The sequence below is a fragment of the Camelus bactrianus genome, chromosome 26, assembly GCF_048773025.1.
Source record: "Camelus bactrianus isolate YW-2024 breed Bactrian camel chromosome 26, ASM4877302v1, whole genome shotgun sequence".
Lineage (NCBI taxonomy): Eukaryota > Metazoa > Chordata > Mammalia > Artiodactyla > Camelidae > Camelus > Camelus bactrianus.
In genome coordinates this window covers 29,183,676-29,206,561 of record NC_133564.1, presented here as the reverse complement: position 1 = coordinate 29,206,561, position 22,886 = coordinate 29,183,676, and the positions used below count along the sequence as shown (strand labels likewise).

Sequence of the window (22,886 nt, the reverse complement as noted above, 5' to 3'; positions counted from 1 at the left end):
GGATGGTGTAATTGATCAAATATATCCCCTTATGTAAATTATCATATCATGTCATTGATACATACATGTAGATATATATACCCCCATAGTACATTGTTCACCATGCAGAGAGTTAATGAATAAATTAAATTATATTGGTTTCATTTTCATCATTAGACTTACTGTTTTTTTTATGATTATGTACAGAAGATTGTTGACTGATTTTTTTTTATCACATTTTGTGTCAGGTACTGCGTTACAGCCAACAGAAAAAACTGCTAACATTTATTGAGCCCTCATCATGTGCCAGACATTCTTTGAAGCACTTTGCAGATGTTAACTTACTTGATGCAGCAAACCTGTATGCAGCTCAGACGTGATCTGTAATTGATGCTATATCTTGCGTGGCTGCAAATAAAAATTTCATAATATCCTATAAGCATATGGTGAGCAATACAGTTAGGAATATGGGTAGAAGAGATTAAACTATTGTGATGTAGTGAGAGTATTTATTGAATCCACACCATCACGAATTCAGTTTGGTGGCTTAAGAAAAAAAATGTTGCTATTTGGGCCCATACACTTTATAACTTGGGGAAAATGGGGTCCAATGTCATTGCCGTGGGGTCAATCTTGGGCGGAGTATCAGCAAGAGAGCGGGAGAAGGAAGAGGGCCCCACCCTTTGTCATCCACATGTTCTACTCGTCTGTTGGGAGGGGAGGGAGCTGTTCAACCCCTTTGGTTCATCTGGCTGCCATGATGATCATGGGTCCACGTGTTAAAAGAATAGGAGGAGCCACAACTCAACGTGGACTTCCTTCACTGAGCTCTTGGGAGGGATGTTTATTTTGCCCTTTACCGTTCTCTCTCGGTGATAGTTCTTGCTGTTAAGTCAAAACGTGGAGGTTGAAAGATCCACAGTCTCAAGGAGGCTGTGATGCCTCACTTTTTGTTTTTGCAGTTGGACACACAACAGGACCTTAATTCACGTTCACTGAGTGAATCAGCAGATTTCTCTCCAGCCAACACTGGCCCTGTGATGGCAATTTGCGGTCTTATTATGTTAGGTTCACACCCTATTAGTATTTATTTTGGTTAATAGAATGCAATTAGGCTGTAATCATATCAGCAGCTTTCAGATCATGTCAAAAAAAATAAAAGCTATTGAAATACCAGTGCTAATGTAAAGTGATGGGAAATAGTTACTGTACTGAAAGGCTTGCGTTGAGTTAGGCAGGGGAGAAAGCTGGGGAGTGGGAGGAGTGGGGGGATTGGGTCTTTGGCTTCTTCACAGACTCCTGTCTGAAGAGCTCCTGGGCTCAGGGATGCCTCTGTGTTCTCTCCCTGATGGGGCCGTGACACTTTTACGCTTTCTTGAGACATAGTTCTCTGTTTGGGTGGTCTTGAGGTTGGTAATGGGAAGACAGAGATGGAGAGCTAATTCCAATTTTCCTCTAAGTGGCTGTGTGTCTTAGGCAAGCCTCCTACCCTCTCTGGGTCCTTAGTTCTCACCTGTCGAACAAGGAGAGTGTCCTAGATAATAATAAGGTCCCCTGGCTCTGTTATTATATATAATGATACTGTGACTTCTCCAAGCCTAAGCTGAGCTATGGTGCATGTTAAGCTGAGCCCATTTTTTTTTTTTTTTTTTTTTTTTTTTTTTTACTGGCTGGTGCAAATCCCAAAGCACTTCAGCCCCATGAGAAGTGTTGGGTACCATTCAGTGCTTGCAGCTCTGTCTAACAGATCTTCTAGAACCTGGGTGGTCAAGTGTGGGCAAATATTTGCCTCAGAGGGTATTAAAACTATGATGCCTGGGTTGGTCACACTTTCCCATGCTGCAGCCCTTTCCTCAGCCTCTTGGCTGACCCCGATTCCTCCACCTGTTGAGGTTGGGCAGGTAGAAGATTCTGGAAATGAAGCCAAGTGAAGGAAAGAGTGGTCCAAGAGCCAGATACCATTTTCCAGTGGTCCTTTCGTTTGGGCGTCTCTGGTTCCCTCGTGGAAGGGTGCAGTGACATCTCCAGGCCCTGGTCCAAATTCTGGATTCCTGGGTGTCTCTGAAGCCTGGCCACAAGAAGCCAATTGTTTGGGGTTTGCAGGGGATGGGGCCGGTGGTGCAACCCCGAGGAAATAATTAACACTCATCTCCGAGGAGAAACTTGCAGCCAGAGCCACACTTGTGGTGGCGCATACATCTCACAAAGAATTGTTATTTAAGCAATAATCCTTGAGAAATTGGTCGTTACCCGCATTAAACGACTCAGCCCATTGCCAAGGATGGTTAACGCTCTAATAAACTGGTCATTAACTGCAGTAACAATGAATTTCGAGGGGATTATTGCTATTATAAACCTTAATCAATGGTTTATAACAGCAATAATGTGGTCCTTTCTCTTAATGGTAAGTAGGGCAGCTTGCGCCATCGCCTTGAAAATGTTTTTGTGGTGGCTGATGAGTCAGAGGGGAGGTCTTCCCAGGACTGCCCACCCTTCGGGATCACAGCAGGGAAGGCAAAAGACACCCCAGGGGCTCTTGACTGCCCACGGTCTGTTCTGCAAGGATCAGGTGTGGAGCAAGGAGCGAGGGATTCTCTTCCAACCCCCGTGGTCCTTCCCCATTGCAGACCCAGCAGGGCTCAGGGTGTGGAGATGCTGGGGTAGGCCTGTCCGGCGTGAGACTCAGGACTGAGATTGTGATTCAAGGTGGGTCTCCTCATGGGTGGGTAGTGATAAGGAAGGAGAAATGACCACGGACTTAGGGACATGGAGTCTGCTCCAGGCTCAGTTCTGTCGCTAACTTGTGATGTGACGCCAGAAAAAATGATACCACTTTCATGAGCATCTGAAAGGTGGAGCTTGGAATCAATCCCCTCTCAAGTCCCTTTCTGGTATAGCACTCTGCGGTTCTCATAATGTTGGCATCTTGTATGAGTTTGCCATTATTAACTTACATAACCCTGGGCATTGTTCTCAGTTGTTTGCATATATTAACTCATCCAGTTCTCGCAACAACCCTGATTCTGTTATCAAGGACCCTGAGGCAGAAGAGACTGAGAAACTTGTCTGAGCCCATAGCCAACCCCAGGTGGAGCTGGGGTTTGAACACAGGAAATCTTCCTCCTTACACTCTACCATCTCTCTAGAAGTCCCCCTTTATAATTTAATTTGACCCTCACATCCTTTGAGGTAGGCTGGTTGGGGCTACCATATTGGTTTTACAAATGAGGACATTCAAGGATCTGAGAAATAAAGGGACTTGCTCAGGTTGATGCTGCAGGTCTGGGTCTTACCCAGGTGGACCTTCTGCTTCTGGCTGTGGATGGGCCAGGATGCTGCGCCAGGAGCTTCCAGACCAGGAACGTCTCTCTCCAATGACATGGGCTGGGTACATTTGGCACATCCGATGCCAGGCTCCTTGTCATTGGGATCGCCTCCAACAAAAGGAAGGGGCAAAGCTCATCCCCTCCCACGTCGTTGGAAGCATGCCGAAGGACACACAGGAGTTCTGATCTTTTTTCCAGTCTGGCATTGCTTAGAATGCATGGGAAAGTGGACTTGCAGTAGACTTTGGGTACTTAAATTTTTTTCTTTATTATGGAAAATAGAAAACATACATCAAAGGAGAGTATAATGCATCCCCGTCTAATCATCACTGACATCAAATCATGACCTGTCTTGTTCCATCCAACCAGCTCCCCCATCCCTCCTCACTCTGGATGATTTTTGAGTAAACCACAGGTAGCACACCGTCTCATCTGTTATCACTTCAGCATGCATCTCTAAAAGTTAAGGATTCTTTAAAACCGTAATCACCATACTGCTGTTGAATCTTAAAAATTAACAGTAATTTCTTAGTATCATCAACTACGCAGTCAGACTTCAGATTTCCCGGCTCATCTCGTAAATGTATTGGGTTTGCTTCTTGCTCCAGCTGCTCACGCGCTCTGTGACCTAAGACAAATGCCTTCCCGGGCTTGTTTCTGTTTACTTATTCTGTAGTTCGGGGTGTGTAGTTGGTGCCCCTTCTCTTCCATCCCTGGGCGCTGAGTGGTTGAAAGGAGGCTCTCACTGGAAGGTCCTTCAATGGCAGAACCTCTTATGAAGCCACATTGTCACGCCTGGGTCTCCTCTGCAGACCCGGGGAGAACCTTTGAGAGGATGTCCCCTTTTGAACTTGACCTTCCTCTCTTCTACACTCCAGAGGGCAGACTGGTTCTGGGGATGGAGGCAAGGAGAGAGCAATCGTTCACGCCGGCCCTGCCTCCCTGCCAGGCAGCGTGTCTGCAGAGGAAACAGGATCATCTTTGTGAACTTTCTCTGGGAGAGGAGCAGAGTTGATGCTGGCTGCACAGGGACCATCAGTAAAGTGATGCTGCCCGTTCAGAGCTGGCTTGGGGTAATGTGGCCGCACTGAGTGAAAGATACTCCATTCTCCTCTTATCCTTGGTCTTGTGGGTTGTAACCACAGTCTTTCCACTGCCTCACTGAGACTCCACTTCTTCATGGGCAAAGTGGGAGGGGCCCTGGAAGGGTGTAGAGGGACACCTGGGGGCTTTTCCAAACCTCATCTTTTCTTCTGGAATTTACATGGCTGAGAGTGAAACCTCTTCCTCTGCGTTTTCTCTCCCCACCTCCCTCCGTCTCTACCCACCGTGAGAATTTCAGGACTAGAGGACGGCTGGGGTCACTTCTTGTGCTAACATCCTAGGAAACAAGGTTTTGCCGGACAGCAATGTGTTTCCTGACCTGCAGGCTAAGGGCCGTGTTTGCTGGGCAGTGCCTCCTGGGGCAGGAGGTTGCCCTAAGTGACCTTTGATGGAGCTCTTTCTTCTAGATTTTTTTCCTGGTGCTTCAAGTTCTTTCCTGCGAGATGTATTTACCTACAGTGAAGGGCACTTGGGGATGCTGAGCAAGGATAAGTCATAAATACAATAGACAGACCAGGGCATTGAAGTAGGGGTGCTCCAACAATGGGAAAACCCACCAAATATCTGCTTGCCTTTTTCTCTTCTGGACTGAACGGGGCTGTAGGCCAGGACAATTTGGCCCAGTTCATGTGGCATTCTCCCGTGTACGGTGCAGCCTGCCCCCGCTCCCCCCACAACCCTGGAGCCTCACCCGTCTGGGCCTTGGCCACAGATGCTCTGCTGGGTGGCTCAGCCTCGGCACCCAGCTACCAGCTGGTGGGGTTCTCTGGAGGGTCTGCAGTTCCCACAAAGTGTCTTTCCTTCCCCAGGTGGGAAACGTTAGAGGGTTTATTCCAGGCGCACATCTAGAACCCCTACCCTGGGCTGACTCTCCCTCCTCAGCCCCTGGGTCACATCTGGCTGCCCCTTCGGGCCCTCCCTAAGGTCACCAGCCTCCTGTTGTTCCCTTGTCCCCAGACGTTACAGAGAGAAGCCAGTTAGGCCAGGGGCAGAGGGTAGGGGTATAAAAAGACTGATCGGAAATAAACTGAAAAGTTTACTCTGTGCAGCACTGAAATAAAAAAGCTCATTCAGAAAGTTAATGATTTATTTTATAGTTTCATTATCAGGGTCACATTACTCAATAGCATTTCAAACATGTCATTTGTACAAACTATGGTAATTAAAATTTATAACATACTTCATCAGCAGCATATGAATCTTTTAGCCGGCACTCTGCTGTCATATAAACAGTGTAATTTCAGCTGCAATTCACCCTTTATTGGCTCTCATTTGTGATTTAACAGCCATCAATGACTGTGCTATAAAGAACAAATTAACCATCCGTAAACCTTATGATGACAGGGACAGTCAAATAGACTTAAACGCCTTCCACCCAGCTCTTGGGGCCAACGGAGAGCAGGTGAAGGCCAGGTAGGCACCAGGCCCTCCGCTCAAAGGACTTTCCTGCCTCCCGCTGCCTCCTCTCACTGGGATGCCTCCTGCCTGGCAGTCTAGCTGCCATTCGCTGGAGTGTCAGCTTTTCTGCTCCCAGAACGGGGAGGTGGAGGGAGAAGTGGTCCCTCCTCGGACCCATTTTGGGAGGTCTGCGCACATGTTCGGGCCAGAAGTATCATCTACTGGTAACTGTCAAGTGAGAACATTTGGAAATGTCAGGGGGCCTTTTTGGTCGACCTGATGACTGGGGTGGGGATCCCCTGGCACGTGTGGGTTGGGATTCAGAGATATGAAAGCCTGCAGAGAGCAGGATTTGACCTCCTCCAAATGCCTCTAGTGCTAGAAACCCTGGTAGGCCAACGAGGAGACAGGCCTGGGGAGGGCAAAGGCCGGCTGTCCGGGCGCTCAGGGCATAACCAGAAGGAGAGCCCAGGACAGGCAGCCTGAAGGTGACAGCTCCTCCTGGGGCAGGTCTGGCTGGCACCCAGGGAGTGACAGTCAGGATGGATCGAGAACATTTCCTCCCTGAGGGCCATGCTCCTTGGCGCCCTCTTGGGGTGGGGGTGGGGGGGTGGTCAGGGCGCTCCGACCAGGCCCCACGGCCGACACCACACGCAGCTCATAAATGAAGTGGATTGGATTTGTTACCGAGACGTCTCCAAGGAGCCTGGGTCATGCAGGCCAATAAAATTGGCCTCATAAATTCATCCTGACAAGCAGGATTACTCCAGCCCGCTGAGGTCACCTTCCTGCCCTGATTTATCGCCAGCCTATGGGTTAATGATACTGTTTCCTGAGCGTTCCCTTCTGGTTTCTCAACTTCTCCTCCCTTTCTGGGAGCAGATACTGATCAAAGCGTCCCTTTGGAAGGGTGTGGCGGAAACCGGAGAGGAGGGGAAGGAGGACAGGGGTGGGGCATTTTATTCTGTGCTGTTTTAAAGCAATAGATGCATTTTCTCTTTCTGAGGAGTTCCCTACAACGCGTCCCCTCCAGGGCCCCTGTTTGGAGGGAGCTTTACCTGCAGAGGGGGGATCTGGGGAGGAGTGGATGCCCTCCCACTGGCACAGGTGTGTTTAGGACATTAGAGAAGTGACAATTTTGTTCTTCCTCTGGCCAAGCCGAAGGCTACTCCCCCATGGGACAGTATGTGTCAACTGCTTAGACACGTCATGGAGTCTAGTGTCACTATGGAAAAGCTGGTAGAGAGTGCGTGCTTGTGATTTCTCTTGTCATGACCAGAGGGTGTAAGGTGGTAACAACACAGAAAATCCTCACCTGGATTTTAAAGTCCCTCCCAATTTATCCCTTCCCACCCCCTTTGCAGATACTAACTACTATCTATGAAAGAGATAAACGACAAGGTTCTTCTGTAGAGCACAGGGAACTATAGTCAATATCTTGTACTTACCTATAATGAAAAAGAATATGAAAAGGAATATATGTGTGTATATGTATGGCTGACACATGATGCTGTACACCAGAAATTGACATAACATTGTAAATTGACTCTACTTCAATTAAAAAAAAAATAAAGTCCCTCCCAAACCTGAAATTCTCTGATGCCACTTTTTTCCCCATTGAGAACTTCCACATGTTAACTTCTAGGCTCACTGGCTACAACTGGAATGATCAAAACCAAACCCAAACAATACAATGTAAAAATTCACTTGGTGGCTCTTTAAATGTTTCCCTTCATATAGCAAGTAGGCTGGATGGGGGAGTCAGCCTGAGTTTCCTCCTCTGTCTTGTATCAGCACTCCTGACTGGCTGGGGACCGAGCACTTGACCCTGGCACCAGAAATAAACAAATGAAATTGGAAGCCCTCAAGCATGTGACTTCAGGGCTTCAAGGCTGACTTCAATCAGGAGGCCGGGGAGAACTCAGTGGCGGAGCTCCAGGTGGGACATAATATCTTTAAATAAATTAGCAAATGATTATTGAGCGATTTCTCTGTGATTTTCAAACCTCCGGAACTAGACATTTTCTGCTCCCAAGGTACCTACACTCTACTGAGGAATCAGGATGAATGACTAGTCAGCGGATTTGGGGGTGTTGATAGAGGTACAAAGGATAACAGGCAGACCTCGTTTAACTGTGCCTCAAGGATACTGCATTTTTTTTTAACAAATTGAAAAATTTTGGCCACCTTGCATTGAGCAAATCTACCAGTGAAATCTTTCCAACAGCATATGCTCACTTCATGTCTCTGTGTCACATTTTGGTAATCTTTGCAATATTTCAAACTCTTTGGTTATTATTAAGTGGATTGGATTATAAGGATCTGTGATCAGTGAATTTTGATGTTACTACTACGACTCGATAAATGCTCAGAGGACAGGTAGTATGTTTTAGCAATTTTTTTTAAGTTAAGGGATGTACACTGTTTTCTTAGACATAATGCTGTCATACACTTAAGAGACTACAGTATAGTATAAACATAACTTCCACATGCGCTGGGGAACTGAAACGTTTGTGTGACTTGCTTTATTGGAATATTCGCTTTATTGGGGGGGGGGACAGTCTGGACCCAAACCTGCAGCATCTGCTTGTGTTGTGAAATTGTCTATATGTGTGTGTGTAGTGAAATAGAGGAGGGAGAGAGCGATTCCAACTGGGGCAAATCCTGGATATGTGGTTTGGGGCCGGGCATGTATTTATTCAATCACCAAACCCTTCTGAAATCCTGCTTCCAACCAGGCACTGGCTCCCCAGGGTTGGAAAACTTTTCTTGGCTGGTGCTTTGATGGCCATGTGAGTCCTAACCCTTCTGGGTTCAAGTGACCTTCCTCTGCCCCCTCTCCGCAGTCTCCTTTCCCACTCTGGGCACTCATCCAGACCTGCTGATGTGCCCTGGGAGAGCCTTCAGAAGACAGAATCGCTTTCAGAGAGCCTGGGCCTGCGTCCACCATGTGAGGGCTGAGGAGGGCGGGGCTGTGCATCCTCCAGGCAGGGAAGGGATGCTGCTGGTATCGGCCAGAACTGCCCCCGTGTGACCCTGCCTTGCCACAGCCCCAAGCCTGCATCTGGTGACCTCAGAGGAGGGAGGGAGGGAGGAGAAGAAATGGGGAGATGGGGGTTTTGCTGTGTGGAGAGTGAGCCGGACTGGCACAAAAAGCCCATCAATTGTCTTCTAATGATGACCAGTCCTCCCCGCTGCTCCTCCTCCCTCCCTCCGCCAGGGTGCCAGGTGATGGCCAGGTGGTGCTGTAGGTACTTTCACAACTGCTTCCTCACTTCTTGCACAGCACTCTGACAGGTGCGCATTTTTAGTTTTTTGTTTTTGTTTTTAAACCGTTGGGGAGGTCCACTTAGAGAAGCTAAACGGTGGGGTCAAGGTCACATATCTAGTAAGAGATTTGGACCAGGGCAGGTCTGACGCTGAAGCTCCTGCTTTTTGGGGATGATCGCGTGCGTTTTGCCTCTGGTTTCTGAGCACTATGGGAGGAGGCGTTCTCATTTATCTCTTTTACTGAACCCATGTATTAACTCTGTGAAGTTGGGATTACCATTTCGAACGTACCAGTGCAGAAACAGAAGCCCAGAGGCTTATATGGCTTGACCCCAGCCCCACTGTAATTTCAGTAAAACCAGGAGTTCTGGAAGTTGAATTGCTTCAACACTTGGGCCCAGCCCAGCAAACGGAACTCGAGGCCTGCCCCCAACTACAAAGGTGACCTGCTGGAGCAGCAGTTTGGAAGAAATAAAGGAGGTGAGCCACAAGGAAGAATTTCAAAGGCTTCCCCTAATCAGGACAAATGGCTCTGAGCCTGAGGTTTGCACAGATAGTCTGCCACCTCTCCGCACGCAGCTTTTGCCACAAGCCAATGCCTCACTGGCTCCGAAATTTATGCTGGAATTTAGACAGAGAACACAAATCATCCTAATCTCCCGATGAAAGATCACTGTCTCTGCAAATGCATTACCTGCTTGGAAAGCGACATGTTAAAAAATACTGATAATATATGGGCACAGGGAGAGCGATTTCCATGCCTGGGCTCCTCCGGCTGAAATACGCACACCTGCGCGAGAGGCGGCAGATGACAAAGGAAGTCACCGGGCCCCCAGAGCAGCGTCTGTGTCGGCTGTGACGCCGACATTCCAAACAAAAGACTGTGCAAGCTCACCCCGCGGTCCCCTCCCCTCCCTGACGTGGGGTGTCTTGGAGGCAGGAAACCTGAGTGGGGGTGTTTGATCCCATGCTTTCACCCCCCCCCCCCATCAGATGTCCTTGGGGTTTACAGACTGAGGGAAAGATGGGGAGGACAGATTAAGCCAACCGAGTGGGATTCAGAGGAAGTCAAATTATGAGGTAGGGGAACAACCCATCATCTCCTTCCCCATTTCCTCTCCTGGACCTGCGGTCCCTCCCTACGCGCTCCGCCAGCAGCCCTCTGCCAGCCTCTCTCACATGGAGGCAAGATAAAAGACAGACCTCAGCATGCTCATGGGGCATGGACCTCCCACTTTCCATAAGGCTTCCTGCGCAATCCCCACCCCTCTCTGTCCTCTGCAGCCCCAAGATGTAACAAGGTGGGGGAGATGTGGGCTTGGAGCCAGAAAGACCAGCTTTCTGTGGCTGTCACTCCAGCTTCATGACTAATGAGCAACGTGACCTTGGGCAAGTTCCTGCTCCCTCTACGCCTCAGCCTGTTCCAGGCACTGCCTACTTCCCTCTGTCTGCCCCCGGCCTCTTCGTGTTATGGCTCGAGGCTCCATCCTGGTCTGCCCGGCACTGCTCGCTGTCTTGACTGTAGTGTGCGCTGAGTGCCAAGGCCACTTTCCTATGTGCCTCTGCTCAGGAGAGAAGCAATTCGGAGTCTAATGGGCCCGTGGAACAGGTGCATCCCTCTTGCTGTAACGATTACTGGATAAACAAAGCAAAAAGAACCCAAGCCCAAGTACATTGTCCTAAAGGGGGAAATAACACCTCGAAATGGCCAGGATGTTTACCGACCCGATGAAAGGGAAACAGCCATGCTGCACTGAGACTAGCTCTCCCCCGTTGGGGTGGTGGGTGAACCTCTGCTGGCTGGGCCGCGGTTCCCAGGGCCAGTGATTGTCCTCCAGAGGGGTGTCCGGCAGAAAAGGAGTTCAAGGATATCTTCTCTGCCATTTTTCTTCTTTTGATGGCGAAGGAAGAGAACCAAGCATTGCTATCTGTGGAGAGTCCAGCTTGGAAGCGCCCGTGTTTATACAAAGGAGGGATGGGTGGCTGTTAGAAGGTGGCCCTGCGGGGCCCCTAATGGGCCTGTTTGGAGGACTTCATGGGAACAGGTCTGCGGTGAGGGCCTGGAAGGCAGGGCTTCAGCATCACTGTCTGGTGGAACATTCTGGGCTTTCTAAGCACCGTGCTGGAAAGGAGCAATTCTTCCTCATGAAATCGTGCAACAGGTGCACTGCTCCCCCCACCCCTTCCTGGAGCCCCTTCCTCATTCAGCATCCTTCTTCAAAATGGGTTTTGGCTTCATAAAACTAAAGGCATTTGGAGCATACAACCAAGTGCCTTTTGTGTAACGGCCTCCTTAGCATGAGGGAATAAGACACAGAATTAATGAGCACAGCTACTGCACTCCTAGCCCCCTATAAACTGGTGACTGAGTGGGAGAGTCATTATTACCAACCCTCTAGGTTATCTTTTATGTCTTTCAGATCTGGTCCCTTCTCATCTTACTTTTTCCTTCTAAGGAATGAAAAAAATTTCTTCAAACAGGCATGAAGATACTAAATTCCTTCTTTGAGTCTGGTAGCACTTATAAGGAAACAGGGAAGAGAGAAGGAAGCAAGAAGAGTGTGGATAAAGATAGTGAGTGAAGGGTGGAGGGGGTGGGAAGGGTCAAACAGCACGACCAGGACTGCACCTTGAGCTGGTGCGAGAACATGTAAAGATTAGACCTGTAGAAATGCTAAGAAGAAGTGTTTCCTCATCCCATGAGACCATAAAATAGTAGCATTTGATCAAGTCAGGGAAATCAGGGAAGGCTTCCCTGAGGAAGTGATGGTCGAGATGCGATCTGAAGGATCAACAGGAGTTCAAGGTGAAATGAAGAAGGCAGGGCATCCAGTTAGACCAGTGAGTGTAAGGCCTGGGGCTTGAGGACATATTCATAATAGACATAGATAACAGGGGGTTAGAATGAAGAGTATGTAAAGGACTCTTGAAAATCAATTAGAAGACCCTCCCCCCCAAAAAAAACCTCATAAAAATAGGCAAAAGATACAAAAGACATTTGCTAGGGAAGAAAACATGCTTTGGCTAATAAACACAGATGGAGATATTCAATGTGATTAGTGATCAGGGAGCTGTAGAGAAAACAAGAAACCCAAGGTCAAAATCACAGATACAGAGAACAGCTTGGTAGTTGCCAGAGGTGGGGAATGAGGGGTGGGCAAAATAGGTGAACGGGCCAAAACAAGTAAGTCATGGGGGTGTAATGTACAGCATGGCATTGTAATAATATTGTGTCATGTTTGAGAGTTGTTAAGAGAGTAGATCTTGAAAGTTCTCATCACAAGAAAGAAAAAAGTTTTGTTATCTATTTGTGGTCATGGATGTTGACTAGACTTACTGTAGTGATCACTTTGCAATATATGCAAACATCAAATAGTTATGTTGTGCACCTAAAACTAATATAACGTTATATGTCAATTATACCTCAATAAAATAAACTATGGTGCATCCACCAATGGAATATTGTGTATTAGTCAAAAATAGAGGGGCTACCATGACACGCAACAGTATGAATAAACTTTAGTCACAGTACGATATAAAATTTAAAAAGAAAAAAAAATTAAAAAGCAAGACCCAAATAGTACCTATAGTATGAATCTATTATTATAAAGTAAAAACAAGTAAAAATTATTTTTAGGAATATGTGTATATATATATATACACACACACACACACACACACATATGTATACACACACACACGTATACACACACACACACCAAGTCATGCACAAGCAATTAGGACCATGAATCATTAAGAAAAGATTATAACTGATCCAGTTCTATGTCTCTGAGATTAGAAAAAAGTCTTGCACTTGGAGAGAGGGGATTATTCTCCCAGAGACTGGAAGGTAGCCGTGTGCCTGGGTTGCAGAGAGAGATGGGGTGTGTGATTTGAGATGGGGTTGGGAGGAGAGGTAGGGAGCAGACCATGAGGGATCTCAGAGGTCCTGTTAATGATTTTGGATTTAGTGGGGTGGTATGATGACATGATGATAGATATATTTCAAAAATATGATTCTGGCTGCACTATGGATATTTTATTAGTGTTGGCCAGAGAGAATGTTGGGAAGGCTGGTTGGGAGGCTGTTGTCAACATTCTAGGTAAAAGTGATAGTAGCTTAAATTAAGATGAGATGATAAGAGAAGTAGATGAATTTAAAGAAAACTACTTTATGCTATACACCAGAAACTGACACAACATTGTAAAATGACTATACTTCAATACAAATATGTATATATACACACACGACGAAAAAAAAGAAAAGTAAGTAAGATTGATGTTGTTGGGTTGGATATGGAGCACAAGGAAGAGGATAGAGTCAATGATAATGTTTACATTTTATTTGTTAAGTAAGTGGTTGGAGGACCATGTACTGAAAACAGGAAGAAAGTGAGTTTGGTTTTGACTACGTTGCGCTTGGGATGCTTTCGAGATCTCTGATGGGCAGCTGGACGTAAGGCTCTGTGACCTGGTTGTGATGTGCGTTAGCTGAGCATGTACAAGGAAGTCGTGAATAGGCAGATGGTGATTGAAGTTGTGGGAGTTCATGAGAGTTCTTAGAAAGAAAGAGTGATGTGAGAAAAGAGCCATTATAAAAACAGAGCAAAACAACCTAAGTAGTTAAATAAAGGAGGCCACACATATCCCATGATGTGAGAATGTCATGAATCAAGGATTAAGATGAATCTTTGTTAAAAAGATAATAAAGTGCTGGCAATTTGAGAGCTCTTGACTTCTTCAGAAGGGAAAGAAAGCCAGCATGCTGGGGATGTAGAGGAGTGTGGATGCTGGGAGGTGAAGTGTGCTGGAGGGGAGATGGGAGGAGACCAGCCAGCATCTCATGGAGCACATTCTGGATTTGGTCTTTAATCTGAAACTATTAAGAAAGCTTCAGAGCTTAAAATTTTTTAATTAAAAAAATGTTCTTTTTATTTTTACTTTTAAGTATTTATTAAGGTAGAATGTAATTTACATACAATAAAATGTACCCATTTTAACGTACATGACGAGATTTGACAAAAGCCACCACCACAATCAAAATATAAAACATTTCCGCCACCTCCAAATTTCTCTCATGCCCCATTCGGAGTCAGCCAGTGTCCTTCCCCCATGCTAGCCCCAGGTAACCACTGATCTGCTTCCTGTTATTAAACACTAGTTTTGCTTATTCTAGAATTCACACAAATGGAATCATGCAGCACACACTCTTTTATGCATGGCTTTTTCCACTTAAAATGTTTTTCATTTCATCCACACTATTAAAAGTATCAGAAAGTCATTCTTTCATTGCTAGAATTTCATTGTGTGGATATGCTACAGATTGAGTAAACCACTTACCTATTGATGAACATTTGCATTTTCTCCAGGTTTTGCTATTATGTAAAAAGCTGCTATGAATATTCATGTGCAAGTCTTTGTGTGGACATATGTTTTCATTTATCTCAGATAAATACCTAGGACTGACATTTCTGGGTACTTTAGTAAATGCAAACTTTACAAGGAACTGCCAGACATTTGCCAAAGTGATTGCATCATTTTCCACCCCATCAGCAATATATGAGGTTTCCAGCTGCCACATATCCTTGCGAATACTAGACATTGTCAATCTTCTGAATTTTAGCCTTTGTACTTGGTGTGTGGTGGTATATTTTAGTGGTTCTAATTTGTATTGCTTTGAAGACTAATAATTTTAAGAGTCCTTTATGATGTGTCTGCTCAATCATTCAGTTAATTATTTCATTGAAGTTTTCGCCTTTTTTTTTTTATTATTGTGTTGTAGGAGTTTTCTATATATTCTCCATGTCATGTTTATCTATGGTTTTCTGCCAATCTGTGGCTAATCTTCATTTTGTATTTTTTGATAGTGCCCACCTAAGAACAGAAATGTATCATTTTGATGAAGCCTAATTGATTAAGTTTTTTTTTAAGAGCTTTGTAGTTTCCGCTTTTACATTTAGGTTTATGACACCTGTTGAGTTAATGTTTGTGAATAGTGTAAGGGTTGAGGTTCATTAAAATAAATATGGATGTTTAGTTGTTCCAGCACCATTGTTGAAAAAACTATCCTTTCTCTACTCAGTTATATTTCTATCTGTGAGAAAAACTAATGGACCATATATAAGTAGGTCTATTTTTAAATTTTCTCTTCTGTACCATTGACCCTTATGTACATCATTAATATAGATCACACTATTTAGATTTGTGTATCTTTATAGTAAGTCTTGAAATCAGGTAGTGTACGTAAGTCTTCTAAATGTTTCATTTTTTGATAAGTTGTTTTGGTTATTCCTTTGAATAATCTTTGGGTCGTTTTAATTTTCATGTTTTAAAATAAGTCCCCCAGTTTTTCATAAGAAAAGCCAGCTTCAATTGTGTTGGCATTTGCTTTGCATCTGCTGATTAAAATGGAGAAAAATTTACATCTTAAAAATGTATTTCTACATATATATGGGTCTTCTTTAATTTATTTCAGCCATGTTTTAGAGTTTTCAGCATATAGGGCTTGCACAAACTTTGTTAAATTTATCCCTAAATATTTCATATCTTTATGCTGTTGAAAATGGTATTTTTAAAATATCATTTTCATATTGTTCTTTCTACCATAAAACATACAACTGGTTTTTGTATGTTGACTTTCTGTCTTGTAACTTTGCTAAAATGATTAGTTAATGATTTGAAATATTTTAAACATTTATTTAAATTGAATTTCCTCTGGGTTGCCAAGTATTGGCATAAAGTTGTTCAAAATATTTTCTTATTATACTTTTAATGTCTGCAGAATCTGTAATGATGTCCTTTCTTTAAAAAATCATATTGGTTATTTTTATCTTTTATATTTACCCATATTTCTTTATCACTGGTTTTTATTAATTAGATTATGATGTACTTTTGTGTTGTTTTCTTTGTGTTTATCCTGCTTTGTGTTATTGAGTCTCTTAGATTTGTGGGTTCATAGTTTTCATCAAATTTGGAAAAAATTAACCATTATTTCTTCAAATTTTTTTTTTTCTACCATTCACATCCTTCTGGGTCTTTAGTGACTGCTTGTTCCTGGTCAGACAAGCTCTGTTTATTATTCCTATACTTTTTTTTTCCTCTTTCTGTCCATTAGTTTGGATAGTTTTTATTGTTATTTTTTAAGTTCACTGATCTTTTCTTCTACAGCGTCTAGTCTTTTGACCAATCTCTAGTGAAATTTTTAAAGTATCGCATTTTTCCTTTTTACAAGTTACATTTAGTTCTCTTTTTAATATTTCCTTTGTCCTCACTGAGTTCATGTTGTCCTTAAAAATCGTGTGCATATTTATACAGCTATTTATAAATCTTCGTCAGCTTGTTCTATCATTTCTATAATTTCTAGGTCTGTTTCTATGGTCTGATTTTTCTCCTGAATATTCTCCTCATGTATAGTAATTCTTGATCAAATGCTGGACATTTAGTATAATGTCACATGTCTAGATTTTGTTGTTTTCATTTGGAGAGTGTGAAGTCTGTTTTGGCTTGCAGTTAAATTCCTTGTGGATCAGTCCAACCCATTAAAGCTTATTTTTAAGCTTTATAATGCTAGGTTGGGGGTAGTCTTTACTCTAGGGCTAGTGTATTTATGCTTATTTTGTGTGACCTTTTGGAGGCTCTGTTGAGTGCCCTGAGTGTTTGACAAGGTCTTGACAGTCTGGTTCATTGGAACATGAACGTATTTCAGCTTTTTGTAAGCTCTGGGGATTCTTTAGCTTACGGAACTCTGATAGTTATTCTTTGTCCACGTTGTGGAGCCTCCCCTTAGAATCCGGCCAAAGACTCAAGGGGATCCGCTTTTCCATCTTGGTTCCTCTCTCTGATGGCCTCCCCTGCAAGTTCAAGTCACCCTGGCTGTCCTAGCTTTGATTTCCGTCTCATCAACTCAGTGAAACCGCTTTACTTTGCTATTATTTTCCTTTCCTGTGATGCAATCTGGCAGGTTCCTTCTGGCCAAAGTTGGGGTGATTGTAGGCTCACCCCATGTATTTCCCTTCTCTCAGGGGTCATGTCCTAGGCTGCCTATTTTCAAATGTCTGAAATTAGTTCTAAATGCAACATTTCCAATTGTCTGGTTGTTTACGGCAGGCAGGCAAGTCCAGCTCCTGTTAATTCAACATGGTTAGGAGCGGAAGGCAAGTTTTCAGAGTTCTGAGCTTATGTCGTAGAGTCTGAGCCTGTGAAGGAGACTGAAAATAGTACCCATTGAATTCAGTAACCCGGGAATCATTGGTGGCTTTATAGAGATCTGTTTGCAAGAAACAGAATGGAAACTAGATTGTCAGGGACTGAGGGGTGGGTGGTGGGTGGGTTTATTGGTTAAAACTGATAAAAATAAAAATGTCAGCACCTTCACTAAACAGAAGTTAATGTATTGCTCTTATAACAGTTGTGTTTCTGGATGTTCCTGGTCATTGGGTAGCTTTCTCTCTTGATATGATCAAGGGAACCAGCCTCCTTCCTTTGTATGGTTGCATCATTCCCCAGTGGCACCACATCACTGCAGCTGTCTGCATCTAACTGGTCAAAGGGAAAGCAGCATGGAGAAGGCTGCATCCTAAAGCCTTTGCCTAGAAGTTACACACAACTTTTGCTCCAATTTCATTGGTAGAGCTAATAACGTGGCCATACCTAGATGAAAGAGAGGCTGGCAATATTGTCTCTGGGCAGCCACTGTCTTGCTGCAGTTGGAAGAGGGGTATGACATATTTTGGGCAACAAGCCATCTCTGTCACAGTAGAGATAATGCTTTAGAGAAGTCTGAATGGCAGGAGACTGATTGGGTTAAAGCTGGATAGAGGTGAGGGGTTGAGGGCATTTTTCCTTTTAATCTGAGAGACGGGTGCATGTTTTCAAGCCATTGGGAGTGATCCAATTCAAGAGAGAGGTTAAATATACAAGAAAGGAAGGGATAAAGAGAATGAAAATGAAAAAAAAAAAAGACAAGGTGGGAGAGCATGATATGCAAAGCCCAAATACAGGAATTGGCCTCAGCGGGGATGGGCAGCTAGTCTGTTGTATCAGGAGGAAAGGAGGAGCATGTGGGGCATACGTAGGTTTTATGTTTAGTAACCAGAACACAGGGAGTTCCCCTCTGCTGGTGTCTAGCTTTTCTAGGAAATAGGAGGTACATTAATCAGGAGGTGTGGGCCATGGAGCAGTTGAGGAGAGTGAAGATTTAAAATCATTGTTGCCTAATAGGGAATACACGTGTGTGTATGCATGACTGGGACATTGTGCCGTACACCAGAAATGGACACATTGTAATTGACTGTACTTCAATTAAAAAAAATCATCATTGCCTAATAGAAATTAAAGCAAAAATAAACAAATAGGACCCAATTAAACTTACAAGCTTTTGCACAGCAAAGGAAACCATAAGCAAAACAAAAAGACAACCTACGGAATGGGAGAAAATATTTGCAAAAGAAGAGACTGACAAGGGCTTAATTTACAGAATATATAAACAGTTCATACAACTTAATAAGAAAAAAACAAACAACCCAATCCAAAAATGGGCAGAAGGCCTAAACAAGCAATGCTCCAGTGAAGTCATACAAATGGCCAATAGGTACAGGAAAAAATGCTCAATATCCCTAATTATCAGAGAATTGCAAATCAAAACTACCATGAGGTATCACTTCACACCGGTCAGAATGGCCATCATTAAACAGTCCATAAATGATAAATGCTGGAGAGGCTGTGGAGAAAAGGGAACCCTCCCGCACTGCTGGTGGGAATGTAGTTTGGTGCAGCCATTATGGAAAACAGTATGGAGATTCCTCAAAAGACTGAAAACAGACTTACCATATGACCCAGGAATCCTGCTCCTGGGCATATATCCAGAGGGAACCTTAATTCAAAGAGATACATGCACCCCAATGTTCAGAGCAGCACTATTTACAATAGCCAAGACATGGTAACAACCTAAACGTCCATCAACAGATGACTGGATAAAGAAGCTGAGGTATATTTATACAATGGAATACTACTCAGCCTTAAAAAATAAATAATGCCATTTTCAGCAACGTGGATGGACCTGGAGACTGTCATTCTAAGTGAAGTAAGTCAGAAAGAGAAAGGAAAATACCACACGATATCACTTATATTTGGAATCTTAAAAAAAAAACAAACCACCAAACAAACTTATTTACAAAACAGAAACAGACTCACAGACATAGAAGACAAACTTATGGTTACCAGTGGGGAAAGGGGGTGGAAAGGAATAAAGTGGGGGTTTGAGATTTGCAGATACTAATATGTGTATAAAATAGGTGAACAAGTTCACACTGTACAGTGTGGGGAAATATATTCAATATCCTGTAGTAACTTATGGTGAAAAAGAATATGAAAATGAAAATATGTATCTTCATGTATGACTGAAGCATTATGCTGTACACCAGAAATTGATGCAACATTGTAAACTGACTATACTTCAATAAAAGTATATATACAAAAAAATAAAATCATTGTTGCCTAGCTTGATACTAACTACACAGTAGGTGCTCTATAAATGTTTTTTCCGTCTGTTGATATGTGCATTGCCTTTCTCCAGATTTGAGGGGCAGCATCTGGGGATTGTTATGAATAAGCTCTTTCCTTCTGCCTCTGAGCAGGCATCACAATCTCGCTGTGAATCCAGGTACCACTGGCTGGAATCCATTACATAAGGCCAGTCCATCTTCTGCCATACCTGAAGGAGCTTGGCCACTGCACGCCTAAAGAATCCTGGTCTAAAAAATTGCTCCTCTGACCTGGAGTCTATGGAAATATTTTCACCTGCTGCCAACAGCTGCAGAAGCCCGGGCGCAGGATGGCGGCAGGAGGGGGTGTGTGGCGAAGGGTGTGGAGTCCACGCTTCCAAGCCTCCGCCTTCCCCTCGCCTCCAGAGTAGGGAGAACCAGACCTCAGCGTCAACAGGCACCTGCTTCCTGCTGCATGTATTTAGGATCAGGTCATGAACCTGAACCGAATGAAATAAAAGGTGGGCATCCTGCCAGAAGATAATGAATTTACAAGGCAGGCACGGTGGAGCCCTCGGAGGATGGAGTCTCCATCCTGTCAGTGTCCCTCCCCGCTCCGCCCCCTGTGCCCCGTCACCCACTCCGCACATCCGCCCACTCTTTCTCCCCCATTCTGCTTCCCCCCTTTCCTACCCTCCACGCTCCACCCCCTTCCTCCCCTCCACGCCCCCCCCCCCCATTTCTCTTCAATTCCTTGCCCTCCGACCCCCCGGGAGGGGCGTCAGCAGGAGACCCTGCAGCCAAGGGCTCTAGCAGCCTTCCTGGTGCCTGCTGTTCCCTGTTATTTTCATTTCCCTGTAATTCGAGGGGACAGGTGAGATGTGCTTCAAAACACTGTAATCATATTTTAAATGGAAATGAAATGTGTGAATTACATGTAAATTACAGGAGAATGGAAGGACAATCACTATTAGTTAAGGTCTGACACCTATTTTTGCAGACCTTTCCCAAACGCCACAACTTGTTTCCCCAACGTGTGATGAGAGGTTGTAATTACGTGGCAGCTGCTTCTGCAGTGGGGCTGGTGCTAGTTACTGGATCATTTGTGTAAGGGGGCCGGGGCGTGGGGCCGCCGAGGTATTTCAAATAGATATGGACTGCTGCTGGTACTATAAAATTACCCAGAAGAAATGATATTTTTATAGGAGAGCTGTGAAAAGAAATCTTTTTCCCCCCTTGGAAAGGTGAGGCGGTAATATAAAGGGACACTTTTATATAGTCAATTTATTTACGGATTCTCTATTTGCTTTTATATTGAAAAAATATGTGTGGTGCCAATAGGTTGCAATTTTGCCTTCCGTGGGCCTGTCACCCTCCCACCCGGTGCTGAGCGCTTTGCAGGATTCCCCCGGGGAGCCCGCGGGACCTCTAGCATCACCATTCATGGAACATTTTTCAAGCGAGTACCAGCTCTTTGCTTTAATTCCTTGGATGATGAAGGCAATCATTTAATTATCTATCTACGCAATGCCATGACAAACAGCAAAAGAGATTTAAAAAGAAAATCATTGAATTCCCATCAGTCCAGGCCTCCTGCTTGGCTTTATGTGGACAAAAATGACTGATTGACTGAGTGCCTTCGAAAACTTTCTAAGCCGTTTCTGTGTTGTGCTGCGGAACTTTCGGGGATAAGGGCAAATCTGGATGAAACAGATAAGGTTAGAAGTATGGGAAGATGAGTACAATTATTAAAATAGGAACTGTTTACATGCCCGTTGTTGATTCTACTTGTTTGTTTCCAATAAACTCCTTTGTCTCCACCGGAGCAGTCAGCAGATAATGTATGTTGAATAACCATGCGTGTCGTTGAATTTTACAAATCTTGCTTTTTTTATTTTTTTGAAGCAGCCAGGATGAAAGCTCTGTCAATATTTTACTCTTAGGGACACTTGCTGTTAAGGTGTAATGTCTATTCTGAGTTTAGCCAAGGTTCTATCTTGAAGATGCTCTGGAATCTGGCCAGTATCCCCCCTGCACTTGGCCTTGGAACAGCTCTTCAGCCCTGGTCCTCTCCTAGGCCACTGCCAATGGCTCAAAAGCAGCTGGGACCTGTGCTCCAAGTCACTGCCTGAGCTCATGTGACAAATGCACCTTTGACCTTGTCACTAGCTGCTCTGGTGAGAACCTCCAGGGGCCTGGGTAAGAGAGAGACAGGGGTCCCTGCTGTCATCACACATAACAGCTCACCCGTCCCAATGCTCCAGGGACTTTCTCTCTGCTCAGGCTGAGTCTTTGCATGTCTGGTAGTCCCACTGACCCTCTGAGTCTCTTGGACTTCTCCTTGAAAGGCTGACCCTTCGCAAAGTCCCTGCAGGTCAAACTGAGTGGTTGGAGGTTGTGGATGATGCTGCATTCACAGTACTGAATCACTCCTGACTTTATACCTGCCCCCTCTGGATGGGCACAGAAATGCTCGCCCAGGCAGAACGTCTCCTACACCGATAGGGAACTGGGAGAAGGCTTTTCGACAGTGGCTGTTTTTCTTTGGAAAGTTGAGGTGCTAAAATAAATAAACATGAATATAGGCCAATTTTTGAATTCCCAAACAGTTTTCCTCTCTCTCTGACATCATCTATCTTCATTTTTAAATAAAACATAAAACTGCTGTATATCACAAAATGTAAACCACATCGAGTGTCTTCCTTTTGATTGCATTATATCTACCATTACCTTGTTTATGTTCATGTGGAAATAAAATTAGTTGGCAGCTTGTGTTCTAAATGCAAATCTGATCATGGCTCTCACTCCCCTGCCTTCTAGCTAGGTGATGGAGAGGTTGGTTTAGAATGGGCAAAAAGGGCAAAAGGAAAATTTCCATCATTTTATAGGGATCGTGTGATACTGTGATTTATAATAGGAAATATGTGTTTGGTCTTTCTGACACAGAGCTCCTAAAACCTGGAGAATTTGTCTTATGTTAGGGAGGTGAATTTTGGAAAGCCTCTAGGGTTGGGGGCTGGTTTCTAGGGGAACCACCCGTGTGGTTGGAGGATTGGAACTTTCACTCCCCTGACCTCTTTGGAGAAGAGAAAGGCTGGAGGTTGAGTTCAATCACCAATGACCAGTGATTTACTCAATCATGCTTGTGTAATGAAGCCTCACTAAACATTCAAAAAGATGGAACGCATCTGGGTGGGTGAACATGTGGAGATTTGGGGAGAGTGGTGGTGACCAGAGAGAGCATGGACACTCTGTGCCTTTTCCCCATACCTTGCCCTATGCATCTCTTCCATCTGGCTGTTCCTGAATTACATCCTTTTATAACAAG

At 44.4% G+C, this 22,886-nt stretch overlaps 1 long non-coding RNA gene across 2 annotated transcripts in view; it reads left to right on the top strand.

Moving 5' to 3' along the window:
* Positions 1 to 22,886, top strand: part of LOC123615886 (uncharacterized) — a 126,074-nt gene that overhangs the window by 40,604 nt on the left and 62,584 nt on the right. The gene's annotated exons all lie outside the window — the stretch shown is intronic.